Below are 17000 nucleotides of genomic sequence, written 5' to 3'. Positions count from 1 at the left end.
CAAGCTTCAAAAGAAATCCAGTTATTTATTAGGAGCTTCATGTCAGCACGTTCCCAAGTGAAGCCAGCGCTGACCCTATGTAATTTATACTCCAATTGTGACCCTGTTTCCCTCCTCCTCACAAGGTGTGTCATCAAACACATTTGCCAACAGAGCAATTTCGCAGGTTGTAGAGGTCACTCCCCTCGGCTGCTGTAAGTAACTCTGGGATACAGCCTTGAGAGAGATAAGCATGAAATGTGCATCTGTCTTTGGCTGCTGTGCTATTTCGCTGGTTTCCCATCCCCCTTGGCCTATGGCAACTTGAGAGCAGGCCAGGGATGCTTTGCGAGTTGACACTCTTCTGGACAGAGAACTCTGATGTTGTTCCTGGGATCCCTTGGACCCATTCCCCCATGTTAGGAGTCATAGTCCTGAGTGATCCTACTGCTACTGGGATCACTGTATAGTCTAATGAAAAGAAGGACTAGGGAAGACATGATAGCAGTGTTCCAATATCTACTACAAAGACAAGGGAGTCAAACTATTTTCCAAAGCATCAAAGGGCAAGATGAGAAACAATGGATGGAAACTAAACCAAGGAGAGAAGCAACCTGGAACTAAGGAGACATTTCCTAAGAGTGAGAGCAATCAACCAATGGAACAGCTTGCCTTCAGAACTTATGGGTGTTCCATCGCTGGAGGCTTTCAAGAAGAGACTGGACAACCATTTGTCTGAACTGGTATAGGCTCTCCCGTTCAAGCAGGGGATTGGACTAGAAGATCTCCAAGATCTCTTCCAACTCTATTAATCTGTGTTTCACTTTGGCCTTTACTTCCTACATCCTCTCCAGTTCCTCCTTGAGGCACTGATACTTCTCCAGCTTCTTATCTTCCTTCTTCTTGATGTTGCTGTCACTTGATACAGCTACATCTTTCACCACTGTTGTCTTCTAGTCCTTGTCTACTACCTTGTCTATTACCTTTATTTGTAATGCTTTGTTTATGTAGCAATGTTGTTGGATGGTTTATACCCTGACTTGTTTGATTTGTATCTCACTGAAATACTCCAATGGGAACATTATATTTTTTTAAAAAATGAAAGGAGAGTTGCTTTCATGGGGCTAATTGTTTTACAAGTCAGACTAAGAGTTTTCAAAATTATTCTTTCTATGTGTAGTGCTTTAGAAACTGCTTTACAAGCACTGAACACTCAATTCTCTTTATTTGATTTCTAACCCAGTGGGCTTGGTCTAAAAAAAGAATATCAGACCAGACCCACTTAACCTTGGCAATAGATTTATAGAATTTACCCTTCAGAGCATTTTTAGGTGCCCTCTAGATCATTCTCAAAGATTCATATTTAATCCCAAAGAACCAAGTATCTGACATTTTGCAGTTTGCACTGAAATTCCTTCTATATCTTCTTGTGGCAATATGTCTAAAATTAGATCCAAAATATCATTGAGTGGTGTTCAGCTAGGGATAAAAAATTGGTCTCTGTTGCTTTTTTGGGAAAAAAATGCAGAAAAATATAACTATCATAAACTGATCCCTGTACAATGCAAACAGCATTTCCTCTTGTTTTAATTTGTATAGTAAAACTCTACATGTATACATTTATCTTTTTTTTTTAATCTGAAAAAAGTCTTGTTTGTTTATGTTTTATTCTAAAATGGAAGGTTATAGAACTGTGGAAACTGAAATTAATGTACAATTTATGTTAAAATGGAGTCTGGGGATGTTTGTTTTAGCTACATTTGAAATTCAAGATCAAAATGGGAATCCTAACATTCCAATTCGAAATAATTATTTTATTTATTGTGGCATTTTATTTCCCAAAGTTTAAAAAACAAATAACAATTCAAATATCTTCTAGTCCAACCCCCTGTTCTAGCAGGAGTTCCTATACCATCTCTTCTCAAAAATCTCCAGTGATGGTGCATTCATAACTTCTGGATTTCACTGATTAATTGTTCTAACTGTCAGGAAATTTCTCCTTATTTCTAGGTTGGTTCTCTCCTTAATTATCCATCATTGTTTCTTCTGTCTTCAGGTCAGGGATGGGCTGCTGGGGGTTCACAGGGTTCGGGAGAACCTCTAGCTAAGATTCTGTGCAAATCCCACTCCTGGCTGGCCAGCCCAGCCCACTCCGCCCCTCCCAGTAGTCCCCATGTGGCCCATTTTGGATGCAGGTAAGTGCAGGGTATGCACAGAGGCTCAGGGAGGGCAAAAAACAGGCCTACTGGAAGTTCGGGAAGGCCGGAAATGGTCTCCAGATGGCCTCTGGAGCCTGGGGAGGCTGTTTTCGCCCTCCCGGAGGCTTGAAGACAGCCTCCGGAGCCCAGGGAGGACAAAAATGCCCCCCACCATGGTGTAGGAGGTTAACTAGGCCATGCCCACCATGGGCACGCCCACTCAGCAACCGGGCAGAGAACCCCTTGCTTAAATTTTTGAAGCCCACCCCTGCGTTAGGTGCTTTGGAGCTTCTTAGAAGACTGTTATTGTTACTTGATAGGAATATCCCCCAATGATCAGTGTAGATTTTATGGAATTATTCATGCTTAGGTACATTAACCTTGTGTTTTGTTCCTTGTGTGGAACTCACTGAATTTGGAGTCTGAACAGTCTTCCTTCAGCGATCATAAACCATATACAATAGGTCTTACCTATTAAAACTAATGGACACATCAATACATGAATATCATGTAATTTGAATAGACTAATAAAAGAAAGATTTGTCTCCAACAAGCAATTTATCAAGACCAAGTGTGGCACAGCAAATCCTAATGCAAATGTTGAAAATGCTTGTTCATTATATAAAGTAAAAAAAAAAAACGGCACATGTTCAGGATAATTTCCAGAATCTATTATATGCTTGAACTATTTTGTTTTACTGAACTTGAAGCTAAGTAATTTAGCACAGTTTGTGGGAGGTAGTAAAGCAAATTATCTGCACATTTTTTTTTTTTTTGCATATCTTCCCATTAATTCTAATTACAACATTCCACATGACATGTTTTGGAGCACACTTTACATTTCTAGTTCTCAAAAAAAAAAAAAAAAGTGATGAAGGTCAACTTTAGAAGTGTGTACATTTTGTTTCACTTTACATTGAGGCAGGTAGCATGGATTATTTTTACTTGTTTGTTTGTAGTATTAATATTCTTCCTGTGATGTAATGCATTGCTGGTAGTGTACAAAACTACATCCATTCAGCAAAATAGCTGCCTGTTGGTAAGTATTTAAACTGCATGTGAATAGGGCCCCCTATAATGAAAAGGACACTTCAGATAAAATGATATATAGATTTCGGTTTCCTGGGATTATAAAATTGTATCCTGTGGTCCATCACTGCCCATCAACTGAAGCTGTATGAAAAGGTCAGACATTTATTGCAGGAATATGCAATCTGCAACACTTGAGCTGCATAATAGCTCCAGAGGATCTTCAGGATTTCGGCCACATTTTTTGGTTTGGAGCTTTAAAAGATGAAATGAATCATTTGAGTAGCAATTAAAGTACCAATTTCCTTCTAACCAGCCCCCCCAAATGGAAGTGTTGTCGTTTTAAAAACATTTGAAAAGATATGCCATGTTTCTCCAAAAATAAGACCCTGTCTTATATTTTTTGAACTCCAAAATAAGCTCTTGGTCTTATTTTTGAGGAGCTCTTATTATTTCGGGGCATAATAGGACCCGGTTACTTATGAGACCACCTTCTGCCTCCGATAACCTCCCACCGGCCAACACCGGCTCCCACAGAGAGGGCCTCCTCGGGGTGCCGTCTGTCAGGCAATGTCGACCCCCCCGGGGAAGAGCCTTCTCTGTGGGGGCACCCGCCCTCTGGAATGAGCTACCTCCAGGGATACGACTAATCCCGGACCTCCGGACCTTCCGCCGGGCCCTGAAGACTTTTTTATTTCAGCAAGCCGGGCTGGGTTAACAATTTTTTAATTGGGGAATTTTATGGGTAAGGGGTTTTAAATTGGAGAAGCCAAAGATAATTTAATTTCGTTTTAATGTATTTTAATATTTGTATTGTGTGTTTTTAATTCTGGCTGTTCACCACCCCGAGTCCTTCGGGAGAGGGGGTGGTATAAAAATTAAATAAATAAGTAAATAAATAAATAAATAAATAAATAAATAAATAAATAAATAAGGAGCAAGACAGGGCTCCTCTTGCTATCTTACCTGATTTCCAGCTCTGTCTCCCTAACCCTAACCAGAGGAAATGATGGGGACAGACTGTGCATGTGATTAAATATTTTCAGGGAAGTCTTATTTTCGGGGAGGTCTTATTTTTGGGGAGTGGACTTATTTTAGTGCATGTGCTTAAAAGCCCAGTTGGGCTTATTATTCGGGGAGGTCTTATTTTCAGGGAAACAGTGGGTTTCCATTTGATGATTATTTTTCTCTGCCCCAAACCTAGGCTTCTGTGTGTCATGTTTAATATGACTAGATAATGTAGGTTATCGTGTAAGGATGACGCGCACCATTTCAGTTCAGGTCAACACCTTGACAGGTAAGTAGTTCCATTCCACAAAGCACTGAGCCAGAGCTGATGTATCTTGTTCATCCATTTCTTTCTAGGTAAAGTGGCTTTTAATCTGCATGAACACAGATACCAAAGGAGGACTATTGGTTACTGCTAAGACACCACAGGAAAGAACTCCATAAGGTATTTCACTCAAACCATTGTAAAAGTGAAGGTCTTTTGCAAACGTGAAGGTCTCCATCTTAAAAAATCTGAAAATTTCAGCTGGATATTTCTTTGGCCCTTAAATTGGAGATAAAACAAACAAAAAGTAAGGATAAAGATCTGAATGTGAATGAAGCTTAAGACAAACCAGTGCATGTAATCTAGATAAGATGACTAAAAGAAGACAAAATGAGATGTTTAATTCAATATAATGTGAATATATATTGGTTGCAGGATCCATAGCATAGTTGGATATTATAATCAGATACTTTGGTTTTATTCATTCTGAAGTTGGATTTATGATTAGGAATAGACTTTGTCAATAATCAAGTGGGAATAAATTTGCAAAAAAGCAGACACACACACATATATATATATATATAATTTATATTTCGGTGATAAAGAAATAAAGGGAGTCTAGTATAGATCTATTTCAAGCTATTTAGCTCTCATCAGCTAGCCATACCCTTACTTGGATTCAAACTTTCAAGCTATTTAGCTCTCATCAGCTAGCTATACCCTTACTTGGATTCAAACTTGGGCTGCCTGCATGTTAGGCAGTTGTATTAACCTCTGAGCCACAAGTTCTCCTCCTTTCATCAGTTTGAGCCAGGGGAGGGATTAAGTGTAATCTCTGGGGTAGACCAGGTGTCTCGATAGAAAAACACTTTATATATATAAAAACATATATATAAAATATATTTCCTAATGTTAGGTTGGGTTGTTAGAAATGTTTTCATTTCTTAAGGTATAATTCTACAGTGATGGAAGGAACTCAGTCTTGAACATTACATATGTATTCACTGATTGTATAAATTGAATATATATGTAAGACTGGATTAGCAAATAGGCAAATGAATTCAAGATACTCTAATATGATATATATATATATATATATATATATATATATATATATATATATATATATATATATATATATATATATATATATATATATATATATATATTTGTCAAGAGAACATTATCTGATTATTTATTTCATTATTTATTTATTATTTAGATATTATTTACATTTATCATTTACAATAAATACATAAATTTATTTATTATTATTTATTTCAAGCTTCATTATTTGAAACTTCAAAATTTCACTGAAATTCTGTGGGTGTTTTCAATCTATATTTAATGTAGCACTTCTTTCCTCTTTTTTTAGAAGTTGAGCCTCATTTAACCAGTAGTAAAAGTGGCGAGAGGCTCCGCCCACCTGCCTGGACGTCATAATTGATTATCTGCGCATGTGCAAAAGCTTCTGCTCATGCGCAGAAGCACACGCACGTGCTCCCACTGTAAGTAGAACCCACCCCTGATCCCACAACTTCTGAAGGCAAACTTTTCCATTGGGTAATTGTCCTCACTGTTAGGAAATTTCTCCTTAGTTCTAGGTTGCTTCTCTCCTTGATTTGTTTCCATCCGTTGTTTCCTGTCTTGCCTTCTGGTGCTTTGGAAAATAGGCTGATCTCCCTCTTGTTTGTGGCAGCTCTTCAAAGTCTTTCTTCAAAGTCTATTCATGTCTTAAATTCAGTTCCACCTGGGTGTATGTATGTATGTGTGTTCTGAGTGGCATAATCTTCTGTTTGAGGATATGAACTACTCTCCCCATTTTCTTTTTATAGTTTCCTTTGGGATTTCTCCTCCCAGATTCTGGATTAAATAAAAGAAGTTCTAAAATTAAATCCAAAAGAATAATAGCGTGCATAATTTGGCAAAACCTTTTATCTTTTTTTATTACATCTACATATGATCAATGAGCTTCAATAAAACACTGCAAAAATGAATCATTATGTGATTATATACATCATTACTCAAGATTTTAATTATGTGCATTTGTTTGTGTATGTGTGCATATGACTGATGTATTCAATCCTGTGCATTTTTCAGTTTTATATCATCCATATAATCACATCAGAATTGATGGTCATTGGTTCTGCTTTGAAAACAAGATTAGATCATTTTCACTTCTCAAATATAGCAAACCATTTAGATAAGAATCATTTTGAAAGCAGGTATCCTTATATAACAACATTTAATAGGAAGAGCATTGGGTTATAATAGGAAGAGCATTGGGTTATAATACCTAGACATAGAGAAATTAGACCTGGTTACTTATTACCTAGTAGAATAAGCAGAAATCAAATAGCCAAAAGCAAACTTAAGAATTTCATAGCCAGATGCTTCCTTGTATTATGAGTGGGGCACCTATAGCCCCAAGATTGTGTTCTTGGATACTTTTTGGTGGGAAGCATGAAAACCTGTTCTTGTTCAGTCACTAAGTCATGTCCAACTCTTCATGATCCCATGGATTATAGCATGTCAACTCCACATCCTCCACTGTCTTCTGGAGTTTGTCCAAACTCATATTCATTGCATTGATGACTCTACTTGACCATTTCATCCTCTGCCGTCCCCATCTCCTTTTGCCTTCAATCTTTCTCCCAACATCAGGATCTTTTCCAATGAGTCCTCTCTTCTCATTATTTAAAAGTCCATTATCCAAATCTGCTCCAAAATTAGACTGACAGCTGAAATTCCCAGTCCTCCTAGGACACAATCATTTTCAATGACATAGCCATTTGGTCTTATTGCCTCACTCTTGCAGATCTTGCTCCTTTCCCAAATTATAATCTCTTCAACAAGAAAGATTGCCCACCTAGAGATCCTTGGTTCCATTTTTATCTTGTTCTTGTTTATTCTTTTCATATTTTCCCTTTTGATTTTATTTTTCTATTTTAATCTAGTAAGTCCTTAAGAGAAAAACCCTTAATTTTGGTCATAATTTTCTAAATACATCCATATTCTCCAGGCACATCCAGGGAAATATTTGTAGATCAGGATTGATATCATCATCTAGCATTAGCACTGATGATGTTATCTAGTTTGGGTAATGAAATGTCTGCAAGAAAACAACCAATCTCAGAGACATCTTGGCGAATAAATTTACCGTATTTTTTGGAGTATTTGACACACTCCCCCCCCCAAAAGATGGTGAAAATTTGGGTGCGTCTTATACCGAATGTAGCCAAAAACGTGAGGCACGGTGGCAGTGATGATCTGTGGCAATCCCTGTACCCTGGAACAGCTGATTGGGGGTATTCTGGGAGGCTGATCCACCTGCCAATCAGCTGCTTGTGCTGAACCAGGCTGCAATAATGTGCAGAAGCTGACCTGGCTGTTTGCTATTTGGTGCAAGGACTCAGAGTTTGCATCAGCAATCACATCCAGAAAGCACACACAAGTAACTGATTCATCAGGATTCAATAACTTCTCTTTATATTTAATATAACACATGAAGTAAATATACAATACCAAAAGCAGGTTTTCCAACTTGATAGTAAATACAAGCAAAACACAAGCAGAGGAGAGGAGTTTCAGTTTCAGTTTTGAGCAGCAGACTAGTTTAGAGCTCAGCACAGACTGAGAGCTGGAGAGCTAAGCCACACCCAGGCTCCTTGCTGTCTCCTTCCTTGTTGCTCACACAGCAAATACTGCTTCAGTTTCCAAACAGCCTCAACTCTCTCACACACTGACAGAACGCTAGCCAGATGAATACAGATGGATGCTGGTAGGCAGAGGCAGATTTTTTTTTCCCTCCCCAAAAACTAAGCTGTGTCTTATACTCCAGAGCGTTTTATACTCTGAAAAATACGGTATTTATATTTGCTCTATTAAGTAAAGGGGGAAAAAAAAAGGGGGGGTCCCATTTCTTCTAACAAATAAGAAAAAGAGATATAACGAAGTAAATGGAAATATTTAGACATCTTAGTTTTGTGCAAGATTGTACATGAATTAATGAATTCTTTAGCCTCAGGATAATTTGAATATGGTCAGTATACTTGACATCTTGTCCATCTCATGGGTTTTAAAGGGAACAGATCTTATTGATCTAAAATCCTGTGCAATACCACACACACACACACGCACACACAAATTAAGTGTGGTGCTTTGTTGCTAGAAGATTGCAACGTGAAATATCATACTGAAGGAAAACAGGTTATAAAAATCTAGCAGTTGTTTTATCTAATGGACTTTCCCTTTTCCAGTTATACAAGTAAGCTCCAGTCTTACAGAGAAAGAGTTTAAGCATCTTTGTCAATATAAGCTACTTTCTGAGCAGTATAAAGTGGCTTTAGTACAAAATGAGAAAATGACCCTTTGGTATGAAATTCTGTTTCTAGTCTTGTCGGACTTTAGTATATTATGTGACAAGACTAGAAAGGGAATACAACAAACATACACAAACAGGTCTTTGCTGATTCTTTTTCCTGTTTGTATAGCTCAATGTTTTATTGGAAGGTTTGCTCCTTATTCCCAGAATAATTCCTTTTTAAAATGGTCTCAACATTTAAGTGAAATAGTTTGAGCAGACAAAATGATCTTACATTATATTTCTGACTTGCATGTATACCGTATTTTTCAGAATGTAAGACTCACCTTAGTTTTTGGGGAGGAAAAAAAGAAAAAAAGCTGATTGGCGGGTGGATTGGCCTCCCAATCAGCTGTTTCCAGGGGTGAATTTTAGCAACAGGTTCCTTGGTTGTGAGCTCTGTGCCTTGCTTTTTTTTTTTTTTTTTTCTGCTCTGAAACTTCTGAAACTCAGTTTCAGAAAAAACTTTTTCCTGCCTCTGAAAGCCTCTGAAACAGAACTTCAGAAAAAAAGCCTCTGAGGTCTGTTTGGGGGCTTCTTTTCTGAAGGTCTGTTTCTGATGCTTTTTTCAGCCTCTGAAACCTTCATTTGAGAAGCTGAGCAGGGCTACATTCGGAGTATAAGATGCACCCAGATTTTCATCCTCTTTTTTGGGAGGAAAAAGGTGCATCTTATATGCCGAAAAATACAGTAATTAATTGCTGACGACGTCTACATAACTTGTCAAAAATAAACTGGTACCGCTGATTGTCACCACATGTCAGCTATCTGATTCATCAGTGAATATTCATGAATCCCCTTTTGATGAAAAACACTGATCTTATCTTATCTTTTGACCCAAGGAATACAAAAACAGCATAGTGTTTTCCAGTGGGACTGGTCTATCAGGGCAACTTGGTCTACTCAAAATATAGGATTGCCCAATCAGTGCTGAACTCTAAAAAAAATTCCTACTGGTTCTATGGGCGTGGCCTGATGGGCGTGGTTTGGTGGGGTGATGTGACTGGTGGGCATGGCTATGTAGTCATGTGACTGGGGGGTCAAAAGATACTCACTTTAACAATGTCCTGCTGGAGCAGGGGGTTGGACTAGATGACCTCCAGGTCCCTTCCAGCCTTGGATTGCTTTGCTTTTTCAAGGTATCCTCTGAGGCTGCATCTAGTGCTTTTTTCCTCTCTCCCTCCCTCTCTTTCCTTCCTTCCTTCCTTCCTTCTTTCTTTCTTTCTTTCTTTCTTTCTTTCTTTCTTTCTTTCTTTCTTTCTTTCTTTTTTTCCTTCCTTCCTTCCTTCTTTCTTTCTTTTTTCTCCCCTCCCTCCCTCTTTCTTTCTTTCTTTCTTTCTTTCTTTCTTTCTTTCTTTCTTTCTTTTTTCTTTCTTTCTTTCTTTCTCTTTCTTTCTCCCCCCTCCTTTTTCTTCCTTCCTTCCTTCCTTCCTTTCTTTTTCTTTCTCCCTTCCCTCCCTTTCTTTCTCCCATCCCTCCCTCCCTCCCTCCATTCCTCCCTCCCTTCCTTCCTTCCTTCCTTCCTTCCTTCCTTCCTTCCTTCCTTCCTTCCTTCCTTCCTTCCTTCCTTCCTTTTGTAGCACCCATCCACCCATCCCCCAAATTCTGAGGATGGTGCGGCACAGCTGATTGTCATAGCTGATTGTCAGAATCTTTTTTTCTTTTTACTTTTTTTTAGCATTTTTTTACTACCTATTGCCCAAATGGTTAGTAAAAAAATGCTTTTAAAAGTAAAAAAAAAAAAAGTTCAGCTATGTTGCACGATCGTCGGAACTTTTTTTACTTTTTAAAGCATTTTTTTACTACTGGTTCCAACGAACCAGTAGCATTTTCACTACCGGTTCAGGAGAACTGCTCTGAACCAGTAGCGTTTCACCCCTGGACCCAATCCAGGAGCATTTGCAGGCAATCACTTTCATGACAAACTATTTTTGTGTTGAATTTATATTTCCTGACAAAGAAATAAAGGGAGACTAGTATAGATCTATCTCAAGCTATTTAGCTCTCATCAGCTAGCCATACCCTTCTGAGATTCGAACCCGGGCTACTTATATATTAGGTAGATGTATTAACCTCTAAGCCATGGGATCTCTTCACTTTGTCAACTATACCAGGGGAGAGGTTAAGTCTATGATGAGAGCTAAATAGAAAACACTGGTATGTTCTATCCCCTGTATAGCTGACAAAGTGAGGAGATCCTGTGGCTTAGAGATTAATAAAGGTAAAGGTTCCTCGCACATGCGTGCTAGTCGTTTCTGGCTCTAGGGGTGGTGCTCATCTCCGCTTCTAAGCTGAAGAGTCAGCGCTGTCCGAAGATGTCTCCATGGTCATGTGGCCAGCATGACTAAATGCTGAAAGTGCACCGAGTGCTGTTACCTTCCCACCAAAATGTTTCCTATTTTTCTACTTGTGTTTTTTACGTGCTTTCGATCTGCTAGGTTGGCAGAAGCTGGGACAAGTAATGGGATCTCACACCGTTACGCGGCACTAGGGATTCGAACCACTGAACTGCCAACCTTCTAATCGACAAGATCATCATCTTAGCCACTGAGCCACCAGGTCCCTAGAGGTTAATACATCTACCATGTTTCTCTGAAAATAAGACCCTGTCTTATATTTTTTTGAATCCTGAAATAAGTGCTTGGTCTTATTGCCATGTGCTCAAAAACCCAATTGGGCTTATTATCAGGGGATGTCTTATTTTGGGGAAAACAGGGTACCTAATATGTAAGTAGCCCGGGTTTGAATATCAGAAGGGTATGGTTGCTGATGAGAGCTAAAAAGCTTGAAATAGATCTATACTAGTCTCCCTTCTTTGTCAGTAAATATAAATTCAACACAAAAACAGCATACACGTTTAAAGTTAGCAATGTGTAATTTCAAGGGGATTTTGCTGGACATGTATGCTTTATTGGAAATCAGAAGTTCATTGGAAAAATGCTGCAAATTCTCTTAACCCATTGGAACCTTTTGATCCTCAAATGTAACTCTTCATATGTCTTGTAGCTGTATTTTTCACAAATCCCTTTCCAAACATAATTGTTTGGAAATATTTATTTAGGAAGAAAGGAGTAAGACTACAGCAGTATTTTATCTCACTGTATTATAAAAGCATAAAGTAGTGATAATTTGCACACAGCATGCATGCAAGTAAAATCAGACAGCATATCACAGTTCTGCCTGGGGAACTTCAGGTTACAATGATGTATAGCTAAACTCCATGAGGTATATTAGCATACTGTTGACAGATAAAACAGAACTAATGGGAAGAAATTTATTTTATTTTTTTCTTTATTCTTATGTTTTAGTTCTTTTCTAGTTTTCTTTCTGGTTTTTTTTTCCTGCACTTTCTATTTTTTGTTTTCTATTTTAGTTTGTATTAGCTTGCATCTTTTTAATTGTAAATTTTAATAAAATACCTGTAAGAAGAATTAAGGGGGAATTAGTTCTAATTATTTCCTAAGAGTATACATGCATCCATATATATATGAATCCATTTTCGTCACATAGTACTCCACACATATTTACCACTCACAAGATAGCAATAGCAACAGCATGTAGACTTATATACTGCTTCATAGTGCTTTTGCAGCCCTCTCTAAGTCGTTTACAGAGTCAGCCTATTGTCCCCAACAATCTGGGTCCTCATTTTACCTACCTCGGAAGGATGGAAGGCTGAGTTAACCTTGAGCCGGTGAGATTTGAACTGTTGAACTGCAGCTAGCAGTCAGCTGAAGTAGCCTGCAGTGCTGAACTCTAACTGCTGCACCATCTTGGCTCTTGATAAGGAGAACTTAAGTTTATTTTGGATACGATATATGCTGGAAGGGTAGAATTGTGGAATGAAAGAGGGAGAGAAAGAAAGAAATGGAATTATGTCTAACTCACATCCTTAAAATCTCTTTTATGAAAAAAGCAGGCTTTTAGTGACAATCCTTTTCCAAACAAATACCAACAGCCAACAATGGAGAATCAATCCAGAAATGCTTCAGCTGTCCCCAGTAATCTGCATTGACCCTTCCCTAATTCTTCTCTCCTTCCAAAGCTCCCAAGAGCACCTTCTATTGGAAAAAGTTCCACTAAGTATAATTGACCAGAATAACATGGCCTTCTTGATGCCGTTACTGAAGTTACTAATCTCTGTATTTGCAATGTGGATCATTTTATAGAGCAGATTTGATCATTTGGTGAAATTAATTCAAATGCATCTTATTAATAAGTTGTATCCAAAGAGTAATCTTTGGTTTGCTTGTTTTTAATGTTCAAGTATAAGAAAATATAGGGGTATCATTCAGGGGTTTTATTCATCAGGTTCTGACAGGTTCTGGAGAACTGTCAAAAATGCTAAGTTTAATTGCAAAACTGGACTGACAAAATTGTAAACATCTTTCTGGCTCCATTTCATCACAAACTTCTTTGAACAGCTCAGTAAACTTCTCTTTCCCAAGCTGAAACTAGACAAGCTACATTTTACAAACTCAGGGAATGAATCATTCTCTAATATATATAAATATACAAACTAGGGCATACAAAACTTTTGCCAGACCAATTCTTGAATACAGCTCATCTGTCTGGAATCCGCACTGCATATCGGACATTAATACAATTGAATGAGTCCAGAGATATTTCACAAGAAGAGTCCTCCACTCCTCTGCTCGCAACAAAATACTTTATGCCACCAGACTCAAAATTTTGGGCTTAGACAACTTAGAACTTTGCCGTCTTCGGTCTGACCTAAGCGTAGTACATAAAATCATCTGCTATGATGTCCTACTAACCAATGAATACTTCAGCTTCAACCAAAACAATACATGAGCACACAATAGATACAAACTCAAGGTAAACCGTTCCAAACTCAATTGCAGAAAATATGACTTCAGTAACAGAGTGGTCAATGCCTGGAATGCACTACCTGACTCTGTGGTTTCTACCCCAAATCCCCAAAACTTTAACCTTAGACTGTCTACTGTTGACCTCACCCCATTCCTAAGAGGTCTGAAAGGGGACGTGCATAAGCACACCAGCATGCCTACTATTCCTGTCCTAATGTTTTCTTTTATTTGTATCCTTTTCATGTATTTATAATTATGTTTATACTTGTATCTGTCATAAAATACATGCTTGACGAAATAAATAAATAAAAATTAAAATTAAAAAAAAATGAATGAATAGCTGAGGCAACTTCCTGGCCCAGCGGTAATTATTGATCCAGCTTGTTTATTAACTTTTGCCAATATTTCAGCTAACAGAATGAAATGAATCATGCCTGCAGTCATCCTAATTTCAGAAGATCACGAAAAATTTCTGAAACATTTCATTGACAAGAATCCTGCCAGAAAAGCTGGTTATTAGCTCCCAGAATTTGTGAAACTGACATCTACTTTTCCTGCAGTGATTTTAATAAAAATCATCCTTGAACTGCCTTCCTGAACTTAAAACAAAATATTTTCTCCTATATTACTTTTTGGCTGGCTATCCCCTCACATAGTGAAAAAAATGGTATGTGAAACAACTGCTTATTGCCTTTTTCATAATTTTACAATAGGAGACATGGTGGCACAGTGGTTATAATGCAGTACTGCAGGATAACTGCCAGGAGTTCGATTCTGACCAGCTCAAGGTTGACTCAGCCTTCCATCCTTCCAAGGTCAATAAAATGAGGAGCCAAATTGTTTGGGGGAAATATGCTGACTCTGTAAACTGTTTAGAGAGATCTGTAAAGCACTATGAAGTGGTATATAAGTCTAAGTGCTACTGCTATTGCTATAAAAAGAACAAAAGAAAACAAACAATTACTAAAACTTAAGACAGAATTTTTCTTGTCCTCTGTCAGCCCTTGAAAGTAGCCCAAGTCAGGAAGCAGAGTCCTCAGGGAATTGAAACTCTATTGGGACTCTAGCATTGTAAAGTTTAATAACACCATCTTGAAATTCTATAGAGTATTCCCTGTCTTAAACCATGCAGAATCAAGATGAGGTTATTTAAAGTCTCTTATTGTTACTACTTACACAGGGCTGCAATTTTGTTTAAATTCTTTTATCCATTAATGTCTCTTGCATTCCTTTGCCAATATTATACTTGCCTCTCCTACATCTTCCTCCTTCTCTTCTAATTTTATTCACTCTTCTTGCCCTTTCAAAATTTCTGCTCTTCCTAGCTGGGTCTAACTATGTTGAAAACTGAAGGGACTGAATTGAAGATCTTCTGCAGGAAAAGCATAACTACTGTATTTTTCGGAATATAAGACGCACTTCCCCCCCATAAAAGAGGATGAAAATTTGGGTGCGTCTTATACACCAAATGTAGCCAAAAATGTGAGGTACGGAGGAGGTGATAGTCTATGGCAGCCTGGAACAACTGATTGGGGGTATTCTGGGAGGCCGATCCACCCACCAATCAGCTGCTCGTGCTGAATCAGGCTGCAATAATGTGTTGAAGTTGACCTGGCTGGTTGCTATTTGCTACAAAGACTGTCAGAGTTTACAGCAGCAAGCAAAACACAAACAGAGGAGAGGAGTTTCAGTTTCAGTTTTAGTTTCAGAGATCAGCACAGCATGCAGCTTTAGAACAATTGACCTAAGCCACACCCAGGCTCCTTGCTGTCTCCTTCCTTGTTGCTCACACAGCAAATACTGTTTCAGTTTCCAAACAGTCTCACACACTGACAGGATGCTAGCCAGATGAATACCGATGGATGCTGGGTGTTTTTTTGTTTTTGTTTTCCTCCCCCAAAACTAACTTTGATACTATCTCAGAATATACAAACCATTTCCCATAAGTATTTCTTAAAATCAACATCAGGGCATGAGAAACAATTGGCTTTGCCTTACTACACAGAAGGAACTGCCAAAAAAGACTGCATAAAATGAACTCAGAAAAAATAATGGTGACTCAGTAAATTGGTTATCTGTAGAATGGGACTCTTCCTATACTATGTCACAAAATTTGCCAGGGTAAAAGCCACTTCTTGCTTCATACCACAATCCTTAGAATCCTTAGGAAAAATTATCTTGCCACTTTCAGTAAGATGAATGCCAATTTATTTCTTTTATTTTGGAATGAACACCCAAGCAGGATAGCACCTTGATTCAAGAACAGCCATCTCAACTCCTTAACAATCACTCTTCAGAGGTTCTTTCTCCCAGCTGTTTCAGTCAAACAGAAACACTTTTCTACAGAAACAAGGTATTCAGCACAGTAACAATCATGAAGCACTGTTCTTGGGGATAACAGTGTGCCATATTTCTAAGTTTATGGCAGCCACGCTGCGGTATGCTCTCTTACTAAACGGCAGCTTTGTAGTCAGTGAAATCAGACCAAATTAAAGAATTCTGCACTTTTCTGCCATGCGGTGTATATCTACAGTGCATATCTTTCACTTCATTTTTTTTTCCTGGTAGTCCCTCTGTTCAAATAATCTTCTTGAGTAGTTTACTCCACAATTAGTCAATGTTGTCTCTACTAAGTATGTTAAATCTTCATGAGATACAGATTTTTTCCTATTTTTTTTATGTTTTAATATTTTATTTGGACACCACCCAGAGTTTCTCTGTGAAAGAACAGAGAACATAGAATAATAGAGTTGGATGGGACCTCAGAGGTCTTCTAGTCCAACTCCCTGTTTGAGCAAGAGACCCTATATCAGGGATGGCTAACCTTTTTGCCGTCGTGTGCCAAAAGCAGGGGTTGCACGGGGGGTCATGTGTGTGTGTGCCCACACCCATAATTCAATGTACCCTGCCCCCCCATGCAAGCATGCATGACACACACACCATGCTCCCCCTGCTTTAGGCACGCAATGGCCTGGTGGGACCGGTAGGCCTGTTTTTCGCCCTCCCCAGCTCCAGAAGCTTTCTTGGAGCCTGGGGAGGGCAAAAACGGCCTTCCCCAACCCCCTGGAGGCCCTCTGGAGGCTGGAAACAGACCATTTGCTGACTTCTGGTGGGACAGGAAGGCCCATTTTTCACTCTCCCCAGGCTCCAGAGCCTTTCTAGAAGCTTGGGAAGAGCGAAAACAGTCTTCCCCACCCCCCTGGAGGCCCTCTGGAGCCCAGAAATGGCCCATTTGCTGAGCTAGGGCAATGCTCGTGTGCCCACCAATATGGCACCAATATTCCCCATCACGACCCTATATCATTTCAGACACCCATAACTTCTGA

This window comes from Pantherophis guttatus, chromosome 5 (genome assembly GCF_059756535.1).
Source record: "Pantherophis guttatus breed Tessera chromosome 5, ASM5975653v1, whole genome shotgun sequence".
Taxonomy (NCBI): Eukaryota; Metazoa; Chordata; class Lepidosauria; order Squamata; family Colubridae; genus Pantherophis; species Pantherophis guttatus.
This window is presented reverse-complemented; position numbering follows the sequence as displayed.